Source organism: Ostrinia furnacalis, unplaced genomic scaffold (genome assembly GCF_004193835.3).
Source record: "Ostrinia furnacalis isolate ACB-3 unplaced genomic scaffold, ASM419383v2 OfSCF4295, whole genome shotgun sequence".
Lineage (NCBI taxonomy): Eukaryota > Metazoa > Arthropoda > Insecta > Lepidoptera > Crambidae > Ostrinia > Ostrinia furnacalis.
In genome coordinates this window covers 189,538-196,881 of record NW_021134534.1, presented here as the reverse complement: position 1 = coordinate 196,881, position 7,344 = coordinate 189,538, and positions in this window count along the sequence as shown.

Below are 7,344 nucleotides of genomic sequence, written 5' to 3'. Positions count from 1 at the left end.
CACAGATGGCCCGCGCTCCCCTTTAAAGGTCTTTGCGCCTCCCCTGTTGGGCGCGCCCCCCACTTTGGGAACCAATGGACTATAGGATCTTCTATAGGGGCGCCGACTGATGAGGGCAAAAAATAGCCCTCACATGCTTTAGAAACGCTCCTGTGTAGCCAGGATCTACAGCTTGACTGCTAATAAAAATCCAACCAGATTTAAATTGGTTCTAGGTGTTAACTTTATTAATTTTGAATTGTACTAAGCACAACACATTAAAGTTAAAAACCCATCACTTTGTGTGGCATCTACTGGGGTTTGTATTTTATGAGGCTTTCGTTGTAAAAACGTGTTTATAATCATAACAATAGAGAATAGTATGCTTCTACTTCTTACTGTGGTAACTATACCATTAAAGCTACTGAGACATTGGTGTAAAACTTAATAATTTTGATCCGACTTTTAAAAAGATTGTTATATACTGAGTTTATATAAAAACATTCCAGAGTTTATTGTAAAAGACTGATTTGATAAACATTTTATAATGCTAATTTCCAGGTCCAAATGCTTACTAAGATAATTCTAAAAACTTGTATGTAAAAATTATATTATTCTATTCTATTGTAAAAATTATTAATGAAATTAATAATATTGTACCGTCCTAAAATTCTACTAAAATATTATATCTGTATATGGTGAAAGGTATTGAAATAAAATTATTTTATTAATTTTTCAAACGGCATTTTATTTCAAATGTAACAATAACTAAGGCCCATATTCTCAAACGAACCTCGAAATTATTGTTTGTTGGATGAATACAAAAGAAAGAAAAAATGTTTCTAAGACCTTTGCGCGTTCTTTCTTGAGTGTAAATTCATTTAGCGACACCTGCCTCTTATTACATTATCTTGTAAGTTATATTTCCTGTAATAATTGAGAGACATGATGACTGAATTTTATACACCAGTACCTCTAACATGAACAACTTTCGTGTTCGAATCGTTTGCGTAATTCCATACTCAACCTTTGAATTAAACGATAACGTGACAATTTTGATTCTCAAAATAAGTTTAGTGCAACCATTTCTCATACTAAGTTCACTTTACGACATGTTCACAAGGGCGCTGTTGTAGTTTTCGTACTACATCTTTTGATAGCGATTCGAATATTTCGAATACGCAAACGATTCGAACTCGAAAGTTTTTCGTGCTAACCGTACACTTCAGCACCAGCCGATGACCCAAAGTAGTAGTAGGTAGCCCAGTACTGCCCAGTAGGCTTAGGTTAAAGTAAATAATTTGAATTTTGAGACTCGTTTCAGTATATCGACTTACAATACAACATGATATGGCACTGGGTAAGTATGGTCCGTTGTTAGGTATAGTTTGTATGATTGCAGAAAAAACTAATATTTCCTTAATAAATCAACAAATAGTGAAATAGGTACATAATAGGCCCAACTGCAAAGTTTTACTGTAGGGATGGGATGCGTACAACGATAAACTTTTATCGATAGCACGATAAGTCCATACATTTGTCGTCTAAAATGATAAAATCGTCGATAAGATCTTATTATGGCGTGCATCCTAGCAAGGCAGTTAGTTATTTGCTTTAAAACGCTGTAATAAGAGCTACCTTCGACTATTTGCTAGAAGTGGAATAGACCCTTTAGCATAATTTGCAATACAAAGTCCCTAAAGACAGTAGCAAGTGGTATAACAGACTATTTTTTAATTTAGTTTTCGCTGCAATCACACAATACAAAATATCAAATAGCTAAAATACTAACGAAAGCACATATCGTTGAGCTGATTGCATGTTATAATTTACAATTACAATGTTAACAATAACATAACTGCAAACTGTGCAATCAATAATTGTTTAACAATACATTATAGAAAATTCACAATTAATTATATTCGTAATATGGTTACAGACTATGTTGCCATAGCAAAGACTTGTAAATTTCGTATTACAAAATGGCGCTCAATAGGTCTGGAATGCGCGCCACGATGATGTTTGTCGTAAAATTTATCACGGCGTGCATCATAGACCGACTGACTGAACTCGATTACTTTGACAAGGTTAAAAATAAGGTGAGAAATATATTCCCACCGCCTTCTAAAGGGTTAAGACAAGGTGGGAAATATATTCCGTCTGCCTTTTAAAGCGTTAAATCTCTGATAGTATTGAAATTCAAAGCTATCTGTGTTTGAGATCGAATCGAGTTTTGAGTTTTTCTTCGTTCTGTAATACGCAATATAAAGTATACTTAGTACTAGACAAGCTGCTGTCGAATAGATTTTGTGTACCATCGATTATCTCAAAACAGCCTGTCTAGTAGTCTATTGCTATCTTTATCACATTAAAGGGGCACGAAAGGGACAACATGATTAAATATAATACCTACATTATTAAACAAATATAAACATTTCGATTATTCTGATATGACTCGGTACTAATTGACTAGCTATTGCAGTTAATTATACAGGTTGAGTTATACATTTGACTATGTGTCGAAGTATAAATCATCCTGTATATGATTTTCATTATATTGAAGTGTATAAAAGTTAAATATTTGATACATTTCGCATTAACAATAAGATAATTATCCAGCTGCTATAATATTAGATCAATACATACTTAATAGTCAATATGTATCTATCTAATACAATCATCTATTTTATGTATGTATTTATTTATTATATATTTTATATATTATTTATGTATGTAGCATATTTGTTTTTGTTTTTCTTTCCTGCACTAGAAGTACCGCCAAACAAATTTCTTTTCTGCTCAACCCAAAGGTAAACTGGTCGAGAATGCTTTAGTGCATTAAGTTCGCCTTATGTTCAAATTTTATTTTGGCATAAAAGTTTAAATAAATAAATAAATAAATAGTATAGTCTCAATAGACTATTATGTACTTTTTTATTTAGTGTTGCATATCGTTAGTTGTCGAAAAACCTACTGGTTTAGGTATAGTTCTGACAGCACATCATAGATGGCGTCGTTTCTTTTTAAAAGTCGCGGTAGCGTGTGGTTTAGAATATAAGCAACTTTTATTTATTTGTTGTTTGATATATTAGCCCAATAATAAATACTTCTTTTTTCACTTTGATTCGTCACTGAATAGTGTTGTTCAACAATAGTAGTACTTATCGATAGACTAACAATATGCAACACTATTTTAAATTACATTAGATTTTGGTTTTAATTTGCAAAAACAACAAGAAATCCTTTGGTATTTTTGTAAAGAGAGCATTAACTGAACTATTAATTGCTTTTTTCGTAATATATTGGCACTGATTTGGACTATTTATGTGTAGATGGGAACTTTAGTAGTAATAGACTTATTCGTCCAGAATTATACATCGACTTTTAGAAAGAGAAGTATACGCGAATACTTGGCTACACACATCGCGAGTAGTATAGTGCTACTCTTCGGGTTATCGCGATGTGTGTGGCCCAGGGGTAAAAAAAGGAGATCCGTAAACGAACTAAAGTCGCTGACATAGCCCGACGGATTAGCAAGCTGAAGTGGCAATGGGCAGGGCACATTGTATGCAGAACTGACGGCCGATGGGGCAGCAAGGTTCTGGAGTGGAGGCCGCAAAGTGGGCCGACAACATCATAAAGGTAGCAGGGAAGCGCTGGACGCAGGCCGCTACCAATCGATCAACATGGAAAGCATTGGGGGAGGCCTATGTTCAGTAGTGGACGTCCAATGGCTGAAATGATGATGATGATGAAATCTCTTTAGTGAAACTGTTAAAAAGTTGAGAAACCCCAACGGATGTTTGTTTGGGCTGATATCTCAGTACATAATGAATTTCCCTAAAAGCCGATGTATAAAATTCTTGACTACATATTACATAATATTAAAAAAACTAAGACTAGGGGTGCTCTAATTCAGGCGGGTGAGAGAAATATATCTAGAAGTCACTCAAATATTCTTAAAACCTATCTATTATATGTCTAGCTCTTAACTTAGTCAGTACCTGAGGTATGGGAGCGGCACAGGAGGGTGTTTTTGTGACGTCAAACGTCTGCGAGACTTCAGAGGGCTTAGTTGAGTTTACATCAAAAATCGTCGGCTTAGTCATCAAAATGACAACTTCTCAAAATGACAACCGGGAGTCCGGGACGCAAAATGTCCACAAATAATCGAAATACCTATAGTTCTAAAATACTGAACTGTCCTATCCATGACAGTGACAGTGGGGCGCCACCGTCAATACCGAATCGCTGGTTCCGATTTTTGCCATGTTGGAAACCATATAGTTGAACGATGGTAGCGCCCCCCTGTCATTGAGTTTGGTGGGACAGTTCAGCGTGGGTCATCTATATGCTCTGTCACGTCTTAATATGTCAATTCCGACCCTCCCGTGCCGCTAACTTGCCTCAGGTACTGAATCAATTGAGCGCTATGCCTATAAAACGTTAAATAATAAACACATTTCCACCAATAGAATGAGACTGATTTTGTATATGTATTTGTTTCTTTCACATGTATAAATACTATACGAGTGACAAAGACAATTCTATAAGATTTACAGTACGGTCGAGTTAACTGCGCACGCGGCAGCTGTGACGTCACATCGCCGCTCTGGTACGGACGGGACGAACGCGGGGAGGTGTACGGGTGAGTGCGAGGGAGTCGCATTCCAGCGCGGTGCGCAGTTAGCACGATTGGGTTGTATGTATAAGAGATTATAAGATTTACAGTATAACTATAACTAAGTAATAAGAAAAAATATGTATGTGCAAAAAGTAAAAGAATTTTGGCTTTGCTAAGACGATTATCACACTGCGCCGCGCTCCGCCGCAGACGCGTTGTCAGTGTGAAGTGCCGCGCGTGTTGTCTATACAAACTGAGGTACTTGCATACAATGATTAAATCTGTCGTCCCGCGTACCGCGGCGGAGCGCGGCGCAGTGTGATAGTCGCCTAAAAGTGTTTTTGGTCTCAGTCGCGCGGGGTGCGGGGAGTTTGATCCGAGCAATCCGAGCGTCATTATTGTGTGTGCGTGTGCACTCATGGATGATTTAGCGTGTACCGATAACGCTCAAACATTAGCGGAAGAATGGTGGGGCGCGTCTTCGTGGATGAAACAATCTATATCAGTTCATTCTAAAGATGTTTATTATTGTTTATTATTTTAACAGTAATTTTGGGACACATTCTTCATTTCGCGTGGTGTCCTTCTCACACCCTTTGAGTAAGACAAAGACAGCATGCTATAAAGATTGTGTCAATTTGAAAATTTCAAATCTACTGTAGCTATTCTCACTCTTTCTAAAGGCAAGGACGTGTTTCCTTTAGCTATATCTACAGATTGAATTTGAAAAAATATGCTTTACATTATTCAACCATTTAGTTGGATCATATCTGTGGTATTATTACAACTCATTTATTTTAGTATATTTTTTACCTACAACGGATGAGCCCTTGGCTTGCATCTTACCAGATGGAAAGTACAGGACTATTCCCACCTTTCGTTCCCACCGCTGTAACTCCTGTGTAGCCAGGATCTACAGCTTGACCGCCAATAACCCAACAAGTGAAGGTCAAGTTTGTCCCGGGGGAAAGTTTAACTGTCATTGGTGATTGGACCCGCAACAAAATCAATCAGAATAACATAGGAGGAGTTCGAAGTTAAGGTTCGACTGACCAGATGGAAAATAGTGATAGGGTAAAAAGTTAGAAGCGAGCTTTACTCGGAATCCTCAACCACAGAGGAACTGTTGTGTTCCGGCAGTTAGAGGTAAGATAGCCAGTTCCGCCGTGGTTCAGGATTCCGGGTGAAGCTCGCTTCCACCTTCGGCCTCATCGTCACTTACCATCAGGTGAGATACAGGCCAAGAGCTTCCTCGTTGTGGATAAAAAAAAACAGGCTATCTTACTTCCAACTGCCGGAACACAACAATGCTGTTAGCATTGTTGTTATGGCGACATACTTGGGTACGGATAAAGGGTTTTTGATTCGTTTGAAATTCTGTGCAGATATCTTCTCTTCACTCACATTCACATAAGAGTGAGAGAGACAAGATAATGATGGAATATTACAACTAAATGGCTGTATATTGTATTTTAAATTTGAAGACTTATAAATAGGATCCTCCTATGCAATACCTACCTAAAATGTAATAAATAAGGTATTTAAATAAATACATTCAAAATTGTGAGTGAACCGGTGTTGATACGGGGCACGGCTTTAAAAGAGTACGTAGATTAGATAGTTATTCAAATTCAAATTCAAAACGTTTATTGCATTATAATATGTTGTTGCAAAATAGAGGTATACATGTGACGCAATAGAGGGCGCTGTCGGACACTAACACACACAGACACAGACATACCAACCAATTTTAGTTATAGTTTGAAACCCAGGGTTACAGGGCAAAACATCTATATATATATAAAAGAAAGTCGTGTTAGTTACTTCGCTTATAACTCAAGAACGGCTGAACCGATTTAGCTGAAAATTGTCAGGGAGATAGTTTAGAGCCAGGAGAAGGACATAGGATACTTTTTATCCCGTTCGAAATTAAAAAAAAGTCTGCTTATTTATTGCCATTAAGGCGGAACAAAGTTCGCCGGGTCAGCTAGTAAAATATATATTTTTCAGTTTTAGAAAGGTGCGTTAAAATCTTTCGGTTTTAGTCTAAAATTCACGCGAAGTCGCGGAGAAACACTAATACAACCCGGTCGAGCACTGCTCACCTAGCAGCCGTGACGTCACATCGACGCTCGGTTAGCTACAGCAACCGTGACGTCACATCGACGCTTGGTTAGCTACAGCAACCGTGGGTCTGTGGGTGTCTATGGGCGACGGTAATCACTTACCATCAGGTGATCCGTCTGCTCGTTTGCCTCCTGTCACATAAAAAAAACGCCTTCTACTTTGTTCTATAACTTCGTAAAACCGTGCCCCAGTGTATTATGTGTAAAGAATATTATGTAAAAACGTTATAACAATATTATAACAGTTTTAAAATCTATATCTTCCTATGGAATCACACGTTATGGAAGCATTAACTAATATGGCTATAGCTGTCATTGTTTCATTTAGATTATTTATTTTTATTTATTTATTTACACTTTTGCACATACATATGTACAGTGGCGGACTTAATGCCAGGTGGCATTATCTGCCAGTCAACCACAGGTCGAGTAGAGAGATTAAGGCGGTGTAATAAATATGACGTTTAATTAATATACCTACTTACATAGCATTAGATAAAATAAATAACATACGAATACATATTAATATAATAGACCAGGATTATATTTATTTCAATGTTATAAACTATTTAAACCATCATCATAGTAGAAGGGACTATTCCCACCTCTCGTTCC